Genomic DNA, 15,168 nt, shown 5'->3' on the forward strand with positions numbered 1-15,168 from the left:
TGCCCAAGGCGAAGTAGCAGAGACGCGTGGCTGAGCAAAAAAAAAAAGAAAAGGAAAGCCCACTGTGCCAAAACCTGTGTCGCTCTAAATCAACCTCCCCCATCAACTACAGTTGTTGAACCACTTATACTTTCATTTAGTAAGAGTCAGGTGCTTTGGCTGCTCGCACGCATGCTAGATGTTCCAGTGAGGAAGGGCCAACATCAACTGGCAAGTAATATAGCAAAGAGTATAAAGGGAACGTAAAAACCTAATCATTAAAGTGGAATTTGTTTTATTTTTTAATTAAAGGACGGCTTTATGTTCTCCTTTGGGAGATTTTTTGTTTGTTTGTTTGTTTTAGAAAAGCTCTGACTCACTTTGTGAGATCTTTCCACTGAAATACTGTAGCAGCACAAATGGACCTGGGCACCATTCTACGGAAAGAATGATGAGAGTGGTGGGCATAGCACTGTCATATTAGCTATGTTTAATATGATGCTACACATATCAGTTTTTCACTGAACGTTTTTAGATATTCTCTAAATCCTACCTAGACAAATCTGATGGTTATGCTGTCTAACCCCTGGAGTCAGGCTTGACTTTAAGCCCTAACTCACAAGGATCTTGACTTTAGTAAGTTCAGTCACAGATATTTATTTTACATCCCAGCCCTCTCATTTTAAACCCAACTGAAAAATCTCTTGTCATTTGTAACATTCCATTTTTTATTTGAGGAAATAAACACAGTTCACACTACAGATATTTCAATCATTAACCTGATTGATATTGATTCCACAGCTCCATGGGAAAAAAAATATATATATATATATATATATATTGATCCAGATTCAATCAGAACCAAAGCACTCTTGAGCATCCCATAATGGCTGTCATAGACCCAGTTTGACGGAACCTCTTAGTTTATCAAGGTTAAAGATTCAGGGCCCTACTTCGTCTCTCTTACGGTCAACGTCTTGGCAGAAACGACTTTACGAAGAATCGATGCTAGCCGAGAGCGAGTTCTTCTGGGACAATGACCAATGGTGTCTGCTCCAAAAGATTTCTGGTGGAGCATTCGCCTCGGGTTTGTGCTATACTTTGCTCTTCTTTCTTGGCGGACACTGATCGGTCCGGTCATATTCTGACCAGCTGAAAACAATTCAGGTTGGAGGATTTCAAACTTAAAAAAATATTATAAATCCAGGTTCCCTATGCACACACAGGTGACACTGCAGAAAACCATTTATTGCTGATGTTGTTCCACTGTGCTACAGGGGCTGAACTGAATGTTCAATAATAAATAACACTGTACATGCAAACACATTTTAGTTCATTTACATCTAGTTTGATGCTTTTATGTCACATTAAATATGAAAGTGTGGCAAGAGTTATGTCAGCATGCCACGTCATTAGCTTTGATAAATATGTAACTAGCGCTGTTTAATCTTCCTTTTTCGCCTGAATTGTAATGAACAGGTGAATTTGGATTAAATAAACACAACTTTAGTCACAATGCAGTCATTTTAGTCATCCTGTCTTGTCAGGCTGTGAAAGCCTTTTAGTGACACAGTGTGCTAAATATTTGTTGGCATTGTCCTCAGAGCTGTATCTGTATTTATAATGTCTTTGAAATATAAAAAAAAACTATTTACGCAGAATATTAATGTCTTAATGTGGACTATTTCTCTCAAACAAGCTTAAAGATCTTATTTCTGGAATGATGAAAAAGCGTTACAAATTCTTTCTCACGCACAGTTTATCGTGTGGATTTTCACAAATGTGCTTTTTCTACATCTTGCTTGTTTGCAGTATGAGTAAAAGCTCATTGCTTCATTTCTTCTCCCTTCCAATCACAAGCTATTGTGCTGTCTTGCCGTTGTTTTTTTTGTTTTTTCAAACCATCCTTTCACAGCTGGAACTAGAGTGCCACCATCTGGCCGACCGGCTTCATCTGACACACAACACCAGTTCCCGAAGGAAACGCGGCAAAGCTGCTGAGTGTTTGACGAGGCAAACTGGGTCGAGTATTGTCATGTTTTTCTTTTTTTCCTTCTTTCTTGTTTATTCTTTCAATGAAGCGTAAAGATGTTTGTTTTGTGAAGCACTTTGTTTTGAGTTTAGTGTAACTTAGACTTTTGCATTTGTCATATTTGTCTGTACATTCAAACAGTGATTGTGTATTATAGTATTCAAGATAACCACTGGCACCATAAAAAAGAAATCGGTCAATAGACGGGATTAAAACTTTCAAAATCTCAAACCTCATCATGTTCAATGTGAAAGTGGCTTCCGTGCATGCACCTGGCAGGGAAACTCAATAGAAGTGAATCCAGCCAGCAGCTAAATCAACACCATTCAGTTCAGTTCAGGTCAGTTTATTTATCTCATGTCCCAAAAAGGGCAATTGGGTTGCAGCTCATAGGACGCACAAAGGTAAAATCATGAAATGGCACAATATCACAGACATACGTCACACATACATATCATAAAATAGTAATAAAATATAAATATCATGAACTGTAAGAGAGATAAACTACCATAAACTGTGCCATGTCTGTGCCATAACCTAAATATCAAAGATTCCTGAGCATCAGGTCGTCTGGCTTGTTCGAATCACACAGCCGTAGTTTGAATAGATCGAGTTCAAGTACTTAACATAAAGCAGATGCACAGTAGTGATTGTGGGCTTCGTCAGAACTGACCTTCATTAGAAGAGTCAGATACAAACTGCCAGGAGACAGCATGTCAAATATACAGAAGACAATATCCATCACTATATGGATTTCAGGTATAATCATATTTCATAGGTGGACTCTACATTAAGAATTCTCAGAAGAACGAAGCAAAACAAATGTACCACTTGATTATTTGATTTATGAACTTGACCGAAGCATCATGAATTCGTGGCTGAACATCTGGTCCGTGCAGCTACAAATTTCATCACTCGGGTTGAGAAAGGCTGTTTCTGTTGTAGCCCTCACTGTTTACTGTAAACAGAGCCGATTTTCGTTCTGCATGCCAAAAGTTATCACATTGACACCTCAGGAAGGAAAATCAGTATTTTGCAGTCTGGGCGACTCCGGAGGTGCTCCAACTGCAAAGGGTCTCACCATTTCCCAACTGCATTCTTGGAAATGAGATTAAAAGTAATTTCAGATGTTACAGCAATTGCCAAGTTTCCCAGAACACAACTCAGCCACAAAGCCCGTGTTCTACTGCCAGCTAGTGGGATAAGATCTGGCCATTAGGAGTGCACAATGTCGACGTTAACGCAATAATTAGTCTCAAGTTATCAGCATGGCTGGTAATATTTTTTAATCATTATTATTTCATCGCAAAGTAATGCTGCACCCAAAAATTAGATGGTGCAATGCTGAAAGCACTAAGTTTCTCAGAATAATAATTTAAATCTTTTGAAGATGGGAGGAGCAATTTTTTTGTTGTTGTTCTAGAAGAACTACAAGGCGATGTAATCGCTGCATGTCTCATTAAGAGAAGTGGGCACAGGTGCGTGAGGTGCCTGAAGGACGCCTAGAAGAAGTTATTTTTCACGCTGGCTTGCAAGTTGTGAACTCAGAGACCTTTTTCTTAGCTTTTTTTTGTAAAATAAATGCTTCAAGCTGCATAATGCTTGTTTTTAGGTGCATGCAATGCACATTTCATTGGATACAAGCACACCTGCGACAAGCAAACCGGGTAAACCTTCAAGCAAATCCTCAGCTCAAGTAAGAAACCAAACTGTGGATATCTGAAAGCACATCAGAGCACGTTGAAGACTGACTCCAGTTTAGCTCAAGTCACAATAAAGACGTCTGAAAGATGCTGTCGTTTTTGCACCGGCCCACATGAATGTCAGCGCTTGAATGTGTTGATTTTGTTAGTATTCAGTCGTTCCAACGCCGGTCACTGCATCTTCGACCCATTGCATGTCTCCTGTTAAGAGTTGATTTATCCTGAAGGACAAGCAGAACATTGGGAGCAGCGCAGATCTTTGTTTCACATCAAAATCAGAAACATTTGTTTCAGTGCACCGCCCTTGTTTTGGAAGGCTGTAACTTGGAGCAGACAAGGAGTACTTTGAGCTGAATGATGTCTTCTTTGTCATTTTCCATTTAGTTGATAATTCCATTTTTTTTAGATTAATCACACAAAAACAAAATATTGACAATTGCTCAGATGGCCCACTTCGAAAATGACTGACCCATATCCAAAATGATATCCCAAGTTTTTGCCTCAACTATGTGTGACCTCAATTGCAATGTAAGGTAGTAATCAATTGCAGCCTGAGCAAATCATCCTTAAAAACACATTACAAAAAAACACTAGTTGAATGCAGTTTAAAGAAAAATGCTATTCTCACTGTATTGGTTACCAACTGAATTGAAGGAAGAAAAAAAAAAAAAGGCCCAGAAGTTCCCAAACTACAGACATTTTTAATTCAAGACAAATTCACTTTTAAAAATTCTTCCAGTTTGACGATTCACCCAGTAGCGCCATGCAGCCGGCTATTACGTGTAAAACCCGGCAGTGTGAAGTGTACGCCATATTTCACGAGCACTTATTTCCCAGGAGCTGCTGAGGTCTGCCAGCTGTTCGACATCTGCAGATTTGTGCTTCCTGTCCAGAAGTGAAAAAGGTCTGTCGATTCATGAGTGCGTTTCCCATGCTTGCGTGCTCAGCCTGTTCCTGTCGCTTCCCTGCTCTGTGCCCTGTCTCAGAAGGCCTGTAATCTGATTCCCGGGTGCGCGGCCCCAGACCTTGCAGCAGACCATCCACGCCGCCACAAGGCAACACTGCCTTAATTGTTACGAAATACACTGGACGCCCGCCGCCTCAAATCCCATGTCACCCAAGCCAGGAGGTGAACAGCTAGTGTGCAGGCTCCTCAAATTAAGTTGGCATTTCCGCCAGTGACTTCTTCACGTTGATAAGAGTCGTCCCAGTGGTGCCGGGGGCAGAGGAGAGGAGGAGCAGGCTAATTGCTGGTGTCACGTGAGTGTGTCAAAGCACTCAGCAGAGCCCATTTGTCAGAGTTTATCTCGCGAGGTGGAAGACAGCCGAGGTCTGGGACCGAGGTGGGGGTCCCCCCCGGGATGGACGAGCCCCTTAACCCCTCCAGCCCTGCCCCCACCGCCACACTTCCCACCAGGCCCAGCGGTGTCTTTGCGGCGAAAGTGGATAGTCACGACAGCAAGGACCCAGATTCACTCTGGTCTCAGTGTGGGAATATGTCCTCTCAGGAAGGAGCAGAAATAATAAGAGGAGGAAGAAACCGCAGGGAGGAGGACGAGGGGGAGGGGGGTAACCTCTTGTAACCGCACCATCAAAGGTGGCAGATGTGGGACTGCCCCTTCCCTTCGGTGCGCTTGCTCAACAGGCAGAGGGGAACCCCCTTTATTTAGTCCGGGCCCTAGCATTGAATACTGGATAATAGCGCCATTTAGGACCATTTAGTCTCCAGGCCATCCCGCATATACATCTCTGTCTATTATGACCACGCTGTCAAGGTTCCCCCATAAATCACCTGCATCGGTGTGTGTGTGTGTGCCCATGTGTGTGTGTGTGTGTGTTTAATCTCTCCATCTGCGGAGTGCCGGCTGTGCAGGTGCCTCTGGCCTGGTGTTCTTTTTGTTGTTGTTTTATTTTAACAGCCAGGTGTAGTGAGGTGGGAGCACAGACTCCACCCCGAGGGTTCGGTAGGGGGCCGTCAGAGGAGAGTGGCATTTGTTCACTTGCAAAATATGTCAAAATGATTGATGCGGTCAACGCTAAGTGGCTGCTTCGGCGTGTCGAGAGAATACGGGGTCAGGTGTAAGTAGTGCGGACCGGGCTTCCAGCATCGTGTGTTTAGCACACCACTCCTGCCACTGGTGTTTTTTTTTTTGAAGAAGAAGAAGAAGAGGAAGTGGGGGAAGTTTTTTTTGTTACCTGTCATCCCCACCAACGCTGCGCAGCCTCACTGAGGGTCAACGACTCCCAAAGTCGATCTATGACCCATTTAATGAGAGCTGGCAGCTGTAAAAAGTCTTTATTGAGCAAAATCCCAGACGTTCACCTTCTTAGAGTTCCGGCACTTCTTAGATGAGCACTGGCTCGACGTTATGAAACCGTGTGCCCTTATTATATAGTGGTGAATCTCTGTGTTCTTTGATGAAGAAAGAACAGAAAAAACTCAAAGTTTGTGAATTGTTGTTGTTCTTTCTGTTTTCATATCAAGATGTATAATCTCCAAGCAAAACAAAGCAAGAGTCACATTTCCACTCTGAGGTGCACTTTTGTCACATTTGAGCTTTTTTAAAATCCTGATTAATGGGACAATTGCCTCCTGATGGCTGATTTTAGAATAAAAACTTTATGTTGTGTTAATAGATGGCAGCGCTCACCCAATCATGCCAATTCTGATGTGAACATATCACACACGTACCCCTTGAGCAGTCTTGCTGGAATAATAATGATTTAAAAAAAAAAAAAAAAAAAGCTGTTTCCTGGACGTACGGTTTTGTGTGCATTTGTGTGCCATCGCCACCGCCGGCGTCTTTTTAATCCCGGGTCACTCAGGTCTGGCTAAGCAGAGCCGTAGAATGTAAACACAGCCTTATTAACACCGCCAGACTCAGTAATCTTCTTCCCAGTAGCCTTCAACCGTGACTCCAGCTTCATCCGAGGAGCGTCGCTCCGCTAATCTGATTGTTTGTTGCTGTTCAGTTGGGATAAAGGTCTCGCAGCAGTGAGATAAGATTGGTGAAAAATCGCCCGAGTTTTCTGAAGGAATTTTGGCGGCGCGGCTGTGATGTATTTGCATGCATTTGAGCGGAATGTAGCTCCGGCTCCGTTTTGCACGTGATTAGTGCTGTGGAGATGTCCTCCATTCTCCAAACAACTCTTTTGAAAGGATGCACTTTTCCCAGAATTTCCTGTGGACGTTTTTTTCTCTCCTTATGTTCATGTCATGGTTGTTTTCTGTTGATGATAAACATTTGGGGCCGCAGAGCAGAAACTATGTGGAGTCCATCACTGATTTAACGCTGCACTCACCATAAAATGACCAGACAACAGTTTTTACATAGTTTATAGTATAAAAACTGTACAGCAGCTCAATCATGTGCTCTTTGCCAAGTTTTTTTCTTTCCTTTGGAGCTCGTTTAAACTTGGCACCCGTTTCTTCCACAATATAAGCTCACTCAGACATTTTGCGGGCTGTTTTGATTGTAAGAGCACGTTTTAAACAGAGAGGAGCAGCTGGAGTAGAGAGGCATAATCATTCTCCATTTCACACCCTGTGGTTTTTCTCATTTTCCAACTCGTCTTTAGCCTTGACCCACGTCTGAGTGACATCACACACTCACATGACTCCTCAGAAGCTGCCAGAATCGATCTCCATCCTCCCTCCAGCAGTTCTCCACCACTCGGATATTTGGTGCGAACTTTGGAGAAGTTTGGTCAAGTTTAGCATGCGGGAGAAGGTATTTATCCGTCTCCAAACATTTGGTCTCTGTGGCTTGTTGCTGACTCACACACACCATCTTGGAGCCTTGTAAGGAATTGATAGTGCTCATTTTGGGATGATCTCTCCGACAACGGCGAGGTCACCCTGGCTCAACAATCTTGTTCCAAAAAAAACCCAGAAACAGCCTTATCTTGCTCAATGGCACGGCAGCCCGGACATTCAACAGGCACCAGCCTAAGTCTTGTATCTCATCGCTTTTTGCTCTCACTGAATCCACGACAGTTGGCCGCTCTCATCTCCGACCGGAGCCCCTGGTCCTCCTCTTGCTGATCTGTTTACAGACTCGCAAGCAAACACCCGGTGACTGGCCCACAGTTCGCCCATGTCTGTTTACGCTGGAAACCAGAGTACACACGTCAGAACTGAGACACACGGAGCCAAGGGCTTGGGCTCAGGGGAAACGAAAGCCAGGACCCGGGGGAGCCGCAGGTGCACGGGGCGGAGCTTCCGGAGTCTGAGGATTTATGATGAAAACAGCAACTGCGCTGATACGATGGGAAAAGGCGGAGGAGGAGTGGAGGAGGAGTGGAGGAGGAGCGGAGCAACGTCTCCAGTCTGAGCTCTGTGAATCCTTCCTGCCAGGAGTCAAAGGTCACAGCCTACATGGACACGATATACAGAGCAGCAAGTCAAAGTACCTCCCGGACAACTAGCCGGAGCCAGTTAGCCAGTGCTCTTCCATGTTTTTTTTTTGTTTTTTTTAATCAAATCTTTCTTTTTTTTTTCCGTGAGAAAGTTGAGAGCATTTGGACGCGCTCCATGTGCTTACTACAGCGCTCTACGTAATACGGCGTCTCCCACCGAAAAAAAAAAGAAAGCTCTCCCCTCCGTCATGTGACCCAGCCGAGGGACAGCCACCCCTTCCCATGGTGCTCATGTTCCTCCCCCTCGTCCCCGGGGTGGGTGGGGGGTGAGGGGTGGTAGGCGGAGGACCAGGTCCGAGTCAGCGAGGAGAAGGAGACAGAAAACGGGGGCCGGAGTGACGCGACAGAAACAGAGAGACATCTGCTTCTCATCTCGATGGGAAAATTCCCCCGATCCCGGAGATTAGCGTGGAGTCCCCACCCCCCTCCCCCCACCCTCACCCCAGACAGACAGAGCGCGCCGGCTCCTCCGCCCTCACCAGCCGCCAGCGGCCCTCCCTCCAGGCCTCGCTGGCTTTGATCCAGGGTGACCCGTGGGCTCGCGTCGCTCTGGCACGCCCTGACCAGGCAAATCGAGAAGCGGGCAATCATCGAGCCAATTTCGCCCGCTCTGCTGAAATATCGCCAATTGTTTATTTTCCCATGATTAGCGCTGCACGCATTCACCCTTTTTGCAGCGAAGGTTTTGGCGGCAGCGCCCGTCTTTCCCAGCTTATCGCGACACCCTCTAACCCCGACTGATTCCCTGATCGCTCCCCTCCCCCACCCACCAAACATCCAGACCAGGAGAGTGGTGGCTTTGTTGATCTTACCGTTAGAATTGTCAAACAATCGCGCTGGATGATTTCCCCGGCCAATCACAGAGGAGATAAAAGACCGCTGGCAACACCCTCCCGCGCTAGTCTGAAACGAATCAGCGCAGCAATCACGCTCGGATCCTCGGTGTGATGTTTCTTATACATCGGTGGAAAATGCCTGGTGCCACAGACGCATGATGGTTCGGTTATGTCGGCCAGTTCAGAAGAAGTTTCAGTCTATTTGAATGTACTCAAAGTCACAAGCTGTCCTGCGTGGTTTTTCATACATTGGAGGGTATTTCGGGCTGACTTTAAGGCTTCTCTCCCCGGGCCCACATTAAAACCTACGTCAGAAAAAGCAGAAAAAGACAAGAACTGCTTCACTAAACTCCGCTCCTCCTTTCTCAAAATCCCAGAGCCTTCAACTGGAACTTGTGTGTATTTATTTGCTTGTTTTCTTTTTAGGGTAATGGAAAATTAAAGCCAATGCCACTGGAAACATTTCCTTTTGCAAACAGAGAGACATACTCATTTAGCCACACAGGAGCCAGGAGTGAGAAGCATCCATTTGGAAAGAGTGCTCACGCCTCTCTGTCTCGCTCCTCAGCTTTTGCATTAGCTTTATCTTAATGTGGGGCACGTTCATCCCACAGGGGCCGGTGTCACTGTCCTGCTGTTTCATCCACCCTGGTGGTCTCCATTTATCTGTCCCCTCAGGGCAGGGCACCATCTGGGATTCGTTGTTCAACATTTCCCCCGGCGGCTACAACTTCCAAACCAGACACTTAATCGCAGGAGTGAAACAACAAACGTGCACACATTGTCCGCATTCGCCGAATGTCTCACCCTTAGCAAGTGCACAGTAGCCACGAAGCAACAAGACGCTTGGCCAGTTAATAAGCGACCATGATAAATACGCCCCTTTGCCAGATTCCCATCAGTTGGTCGCAATATTTATTATTTCAACTTATTAACTTTCCCTTGCTCTTTGACCTCACTCCGCTTCCATTTTCCTCTTCCGTGTTTTACAAGCTACAGCTTTTTTCGAGCAAATGTATTTCCCCGCACATAAATAAACCCTTGCGCCCAGATGAACTTGCACCCAACACTTGCTCAGGCCGCACTCTGCTTCCTCTCTGTTTTCGCCGAGTGTCAGTTTCACCAGTGTACCGTCCATCCAGCCACATTGAGCAAGCTTTTTTTTTTTTCCAGCGGCCAACTGATGGATGTGGTTGCCCAGGGACAGCCTCAAGCTATCTCTGCAAACATGAGAGAGTTGGTAATCCATATTTTTTTATCTTGGCGCCAGATGGAATGTTTCCTAAATCCTATAGATAACACACCCATTTTGTTAAAAGGCCGGCATAAAGGGGAGGCACAATTTGTGAAGAATTTGGTATCTCACGTTAAGATGGACCAGTCACTTTTTGTTGAACTTAGCTTATTCGTCACCACGAGGCTGAAATAACCACCGCTAACATAACTAGTTGCAATGTTATACTGTCTTTCACGCCAAATGAATGTAAAACACTCATCTTAGCACTGTATCTTGGCAAAATGATATCTATCCATATCTTTAACTAACTTTGTGTGGTAATTGTGGTCTGAAGCACCATTTCACTTTAAAAGAAGATCAATGTTTTACTTCAGCAGGAACATTTTTATTTGTGCCCTTGGTCCATTTGTCATCGTAATACCAATGCTGTAATGCATTGTACAACTGTTTTTGCAGCTACTGTCATTGACTGGACGTGAAAAAAAAGTCAGCACTTGGCTAGGAAACCTTTTAAAAGCCTTACACAAAGACCCAGAGGGAGGATAAACTAATTTGAGGTCTAAAAAGAACACCGAGCAGCAAAAACAAACTGCCGCACTCAGGGGCGATCGCAGTCAAGTAAAGCTGGTTGTCTGATTGAGCTCATGTTTACGCAAGTGTCTCCCACTCTTTGGACTGGATCTAATCTCTCTGACCATCGGTCTCGGCGCAGCGTCAGTTACCAAAAGATATCTTCCACTCTCCTCGACCCTTTATTAACGTCTTTCACTCATGTCACAAGGCACAAGGCGGAGAGAAAAAAAAAAACGTGTTTATCCGGATGCTTGTTTACAGAGCAGCCATACAGCCCACTGCCACACACCTGCCGGAGCATACAGAAGTGAAAAGTCCATATTTACGTTGGACATAAATTTGAGGTTAAAACGATAAGGGAATGTTTGAACATGAGGGAGATGTTGGAAACATCTCATCTATCTGCTTTAATGGGCGGCGGTGAGCCACCACCAACAGCGCCGACCCGTGAACTCGTGAATGCGCTCCACATGTGGGACCCCTTAATGCAGTTTAGAGTATCACCAAAGGCCTGAGTTATAACCCGCCGCCAGACAGCAGGACCCTCTCCGGCGCAGTGCGCCGCGCTCGCTCCTCATTTGTACGGCGGACGCCTTTCACAACTGTCTCTGACAAAAGACACGATAACTCACGCTCTGTTGTTTTCGTTCCGTTTACTGTATTACTGACCGCAGGCGCTCGTCCCTGGCAGCTTGGTGAGGTGATGAAATTTTATCTTGGACAAACACACGGTTTCCTTATAGTTAAAACTGCTGCTGCTGCTGCCACTGCTCCACAAAGTGAAGCCTCACGTCCAGATCAGATGTCTGGTAGAAAATAAGAGCCCGCGCCTGCAGATGTGCGTATTATTAGATCAAATAAAAACATCACGGTAAAGGTGTTGGGTCAGTTTAAATGTTACAATAACAAGAAGAACAAAAGGTGAAAAGATTTTAATCATGTCAGAATTTTGGGAAGGGATTGACTTACAAAACAGAAATGAAGCTGAAAGCTACGGCTCTCTAGGATTTTTTGTGCAAGAACACTGACGTGGAAAAGTTTAATAAAGAGAAAAATATAAACTACCATTTATGGTGGTTGAAGTCCTTTGGTGCCTCAAGATGTGCCTTAAAGAAGTAAAAAACAAAAACAAACACTGAAGTATGCAACAATAATCCCCTAAAAACAACATTTCTAAGTTTTTACCTTTTATCAACTCTTTACTTTGGCTTCCAGCGATGGCAGTCTCCTAAAATGCTCAATATCCTGTCGCCTCACACTGACGTGCCATATTCAGAGAGGTATCATGCGAATGTCAAGCGAGATGGATGTTTGTTTGTTTTTTGAACTAGGCGTTAAAGCTGTGTTGGACTGCAAATGCGAAACCGTTTCTTCAGCAGCAACAACAGAGTTCTTTTTCTGTTTATGCTTGGCGACGCAAGGAGGGCAAACTGAGCAACATTTTCTTGTGAAAATGAGATTAGAATCTATCCTGGGCTGCGTTCGAGGGCCATGGGCCGACACCGATGTCCACAACACAGCTGCAAATAGTTAAATAGTATCTGGAGAATTCAACAAGGACTGATTCGCAAAACTTCCAGGCTAAAATAACTTCCAATTGTCCGCAAACACGAGAGGCTTCCGACAAAATAAGGCAGACAATCACCGACTGGGCATGAAAACAGGATGACACCTGCCAACGACGGAACAGAAATGCTTCCGGAGCAAAAATATGTTGGCGAAACGTGGAAGTGTAAACAGGATCTGACATGTTTTAAATGAAAGAACTTGTTGTGATATAATGCTAATCACCTTAGGCAACGGTAAGCAGCTTTTTACTCATAGTCAGAGCACTTCCTATTTTTCCCTGTTATGTCAAATATAGTTCTGTTTGTGGTTTTACACAGCCAATGCAGGAGGAAACCGTCCATGCTTTGTCGCACCGTGTTAATGACAGGAAGAGAGGGGTCTGCATGTGAAACATCGCTGTATCCTGTTCCGCAGGCCGGGCCTGCCGTCCAGGTGGTCCGCAGCGGGTGAATGGCAGAATCCTCCTGTTAAGTCACATGTTTTGGTCTCATGCTCAGTGGAATTCCTCTCAGGTCCACGTCATTTAAATCAAACTCAAGTCGGAGGCAATAAATAAATCCAGAGAATTCAAGTCGATGCCTGTCCTCGGCAGAAACTCTGGCTTCCCTGCAGGGTTCCAACCATTGCTAATGAGATCCATCAAAGTAAGGGTCTCTCCGGCTCCCCACCTCCCCCCGAAGGCCCCACCGTTGAGGAAATCGGCGCTGCGCCAACAATGATGAATGGACATCATTAATGTTGTTCATCTGCTTACTTTTTACTCGGCAATCTTGGAAAATGAGGGGTCAACGGCAAAAGGAAAATGTGCTTACTTTGGCACTCGGCTTCCTGAGAGCTATGCTCTCGGGCCTCACAGCGTCGGGCCACACGACCGACTTGCTGGGACCTGATGTTGGTCGTGGAGCCGCGTCACAAAAAACAAAATACAGACATTACGTCGGCCTTTGTGTTTAATTGATCAGTTCTTTGTTTTCTTGTTGTTTGCAGTGCCTTTAAACAGGCCGTGCTCCATTCTGAATCTGATTATGGGGTTTACTGCTTAAAGATCTTGTTTTAATCATTTCACTGAGCAGCTGATGTAATGCATTGTTTCTCGCTCAATAGAATGTTTTCTAAATCCTTTGGATAAATCTCATGTAAACTGCTGGTTCAGCGCCCAGAGATATTGTCATATGGAAGGCAACGCTTGGAAGGTGATTGGGCGAACTATCGACTGGACCAGTCAACTTTATTATTCCACATCTGGAATAAATCTGGACAATACTGCCCCCTAGGACAACAATCACTGATCACTAACAGAAAATAAAAAATAAAAATAAAATTGTCATATTTGGATAAAACTGCCACTGTTTCCAGACCAACACTAACTCATTGTCGCGGCGTCTTCCTCCTGAGCTTCTTCTTCTGTGGTTTTCGGAGCAGTGAGGCTCAGTCGTGTCTTGCCCTCGTGTCTCCCATTGCTTCACCTGTATCCCGTTACAGAATCCCTGATGAAACCTTAGGACGGACCGTGTATTGGCAATGGTTGAGCCGGTGAGATTTGTGAGTGAGATTTGCAAAACAGTCCGCATTGGACTTTCCAGTCATGTTTTGTGATTCAACCAGAGATACATCAACCCTGAAAGAAAACTGTGGCCGCAACCGCTGGTGATCCTATTAGATATCAATCACACCGCAGATAAGCAGATGTTGCCAAGCAAGCAGAGTGCATACTTACTTACTTCAACTTAAAAATAAATCACTAACACTGCAAGTGAACCCAGTATTTTCTTGATTCCAGTACGGTAATTGACCTCTGTGGGCCTTTGCAGATGCCACTCTATAGCGATGGATGGGCTGGGTGGAAAAAAAAGACAAAGATTGACTAGTGTTGAAAAAAAAAAAAGCACTTGCAGACAGTTTCAGCCCAGGGAGAGGGAGAGGGAGCGAGAGAGAAACAGACGGGACTAAAACAGAATAATTGCAGAGTCCAGTTCCCCAAAGAATCACAGTTTGCTCTCCCTCCATTCTGTCCTCTCCCTGAATTCTTACAGAGCACCCATTATTGCAATGGAGAGATACAATTTGAGAAAGACTACTGTGATATTGCCCGGTTTAATTAGAGGAAATGTCTTTGGAAATGCATGATTGTTTGCGCTCACTGACGCTCTGTCTGGCTTGATGGAAATGGAGGGAAAACGGGGGGGAAGAGGTGGAGCACGAGGTCGAGGAGGAGGAGGAGGAAAGGGGAAGAGAGGGGAGAGGAGGAGGGAATTAAATTGTCGAGGATGTTTAGAAACACCACACTCCTGAGTGTGCTGCTGCACTGATCTGTACAAAAAGGAGGTGGTGCCGAGGCGACTCAGCACTACAGGAGGAATGTGTGGAAGCCCACAAGGAATCCTTTCGTTCCAGGGCTTCTCCACAGTGCCATGCCAAACATTAACTCTACGTGTCAACGCAAACGGAATCTCCTTGTCTTCCTCTTCTCTCCTTTTCCCCGACCCGTCACTTCAAACTCCACCGGCAGCCACAAAGTGGAAGAAAAAAAAAAAAAATCAGCATCGTGTGCAGCCTGAAGCTGAACCCAAGTTCATAGACAGCCCACGTCCCGGCTGCAGGAAATAAAAATAAAAGAAAGAAAAAAAAAATGTTTACCTTGTTTAATAAAAAAGCTTTGAGTTGTTTCCTCAGCAAGGCTGCCCTGTGTGTTCTCCATAAATCACCTGCAGTGTATAGTCTAGATTTCACATATAAAACATCAGCGGCTGTGCCACAATCTTGGGCGATAAATTTCATTCCAGCAGCATCACATAAATTAGGCCTGCAATGCTGCAGCTC

Source organism: Nelusetta ayraudi, unplaced genomic scaffold, assembly GCF_046127955.1.
Source record: "Nelusetta ayraudi isolate G7.1 ecotype Tasmania unplaced genomic scaffold, CSIRO-AGI_Nayr_v1 ptg000007l, whole genome shotgun sequence".
Taxonomy (NCBI): domain Eukaryota; kingdom Metazoa; phylum Chordata; class Actinopteri; order Tetraodontiformes; family Monacanthidae; genus Nelusetta; species Nelusetta ayraudi.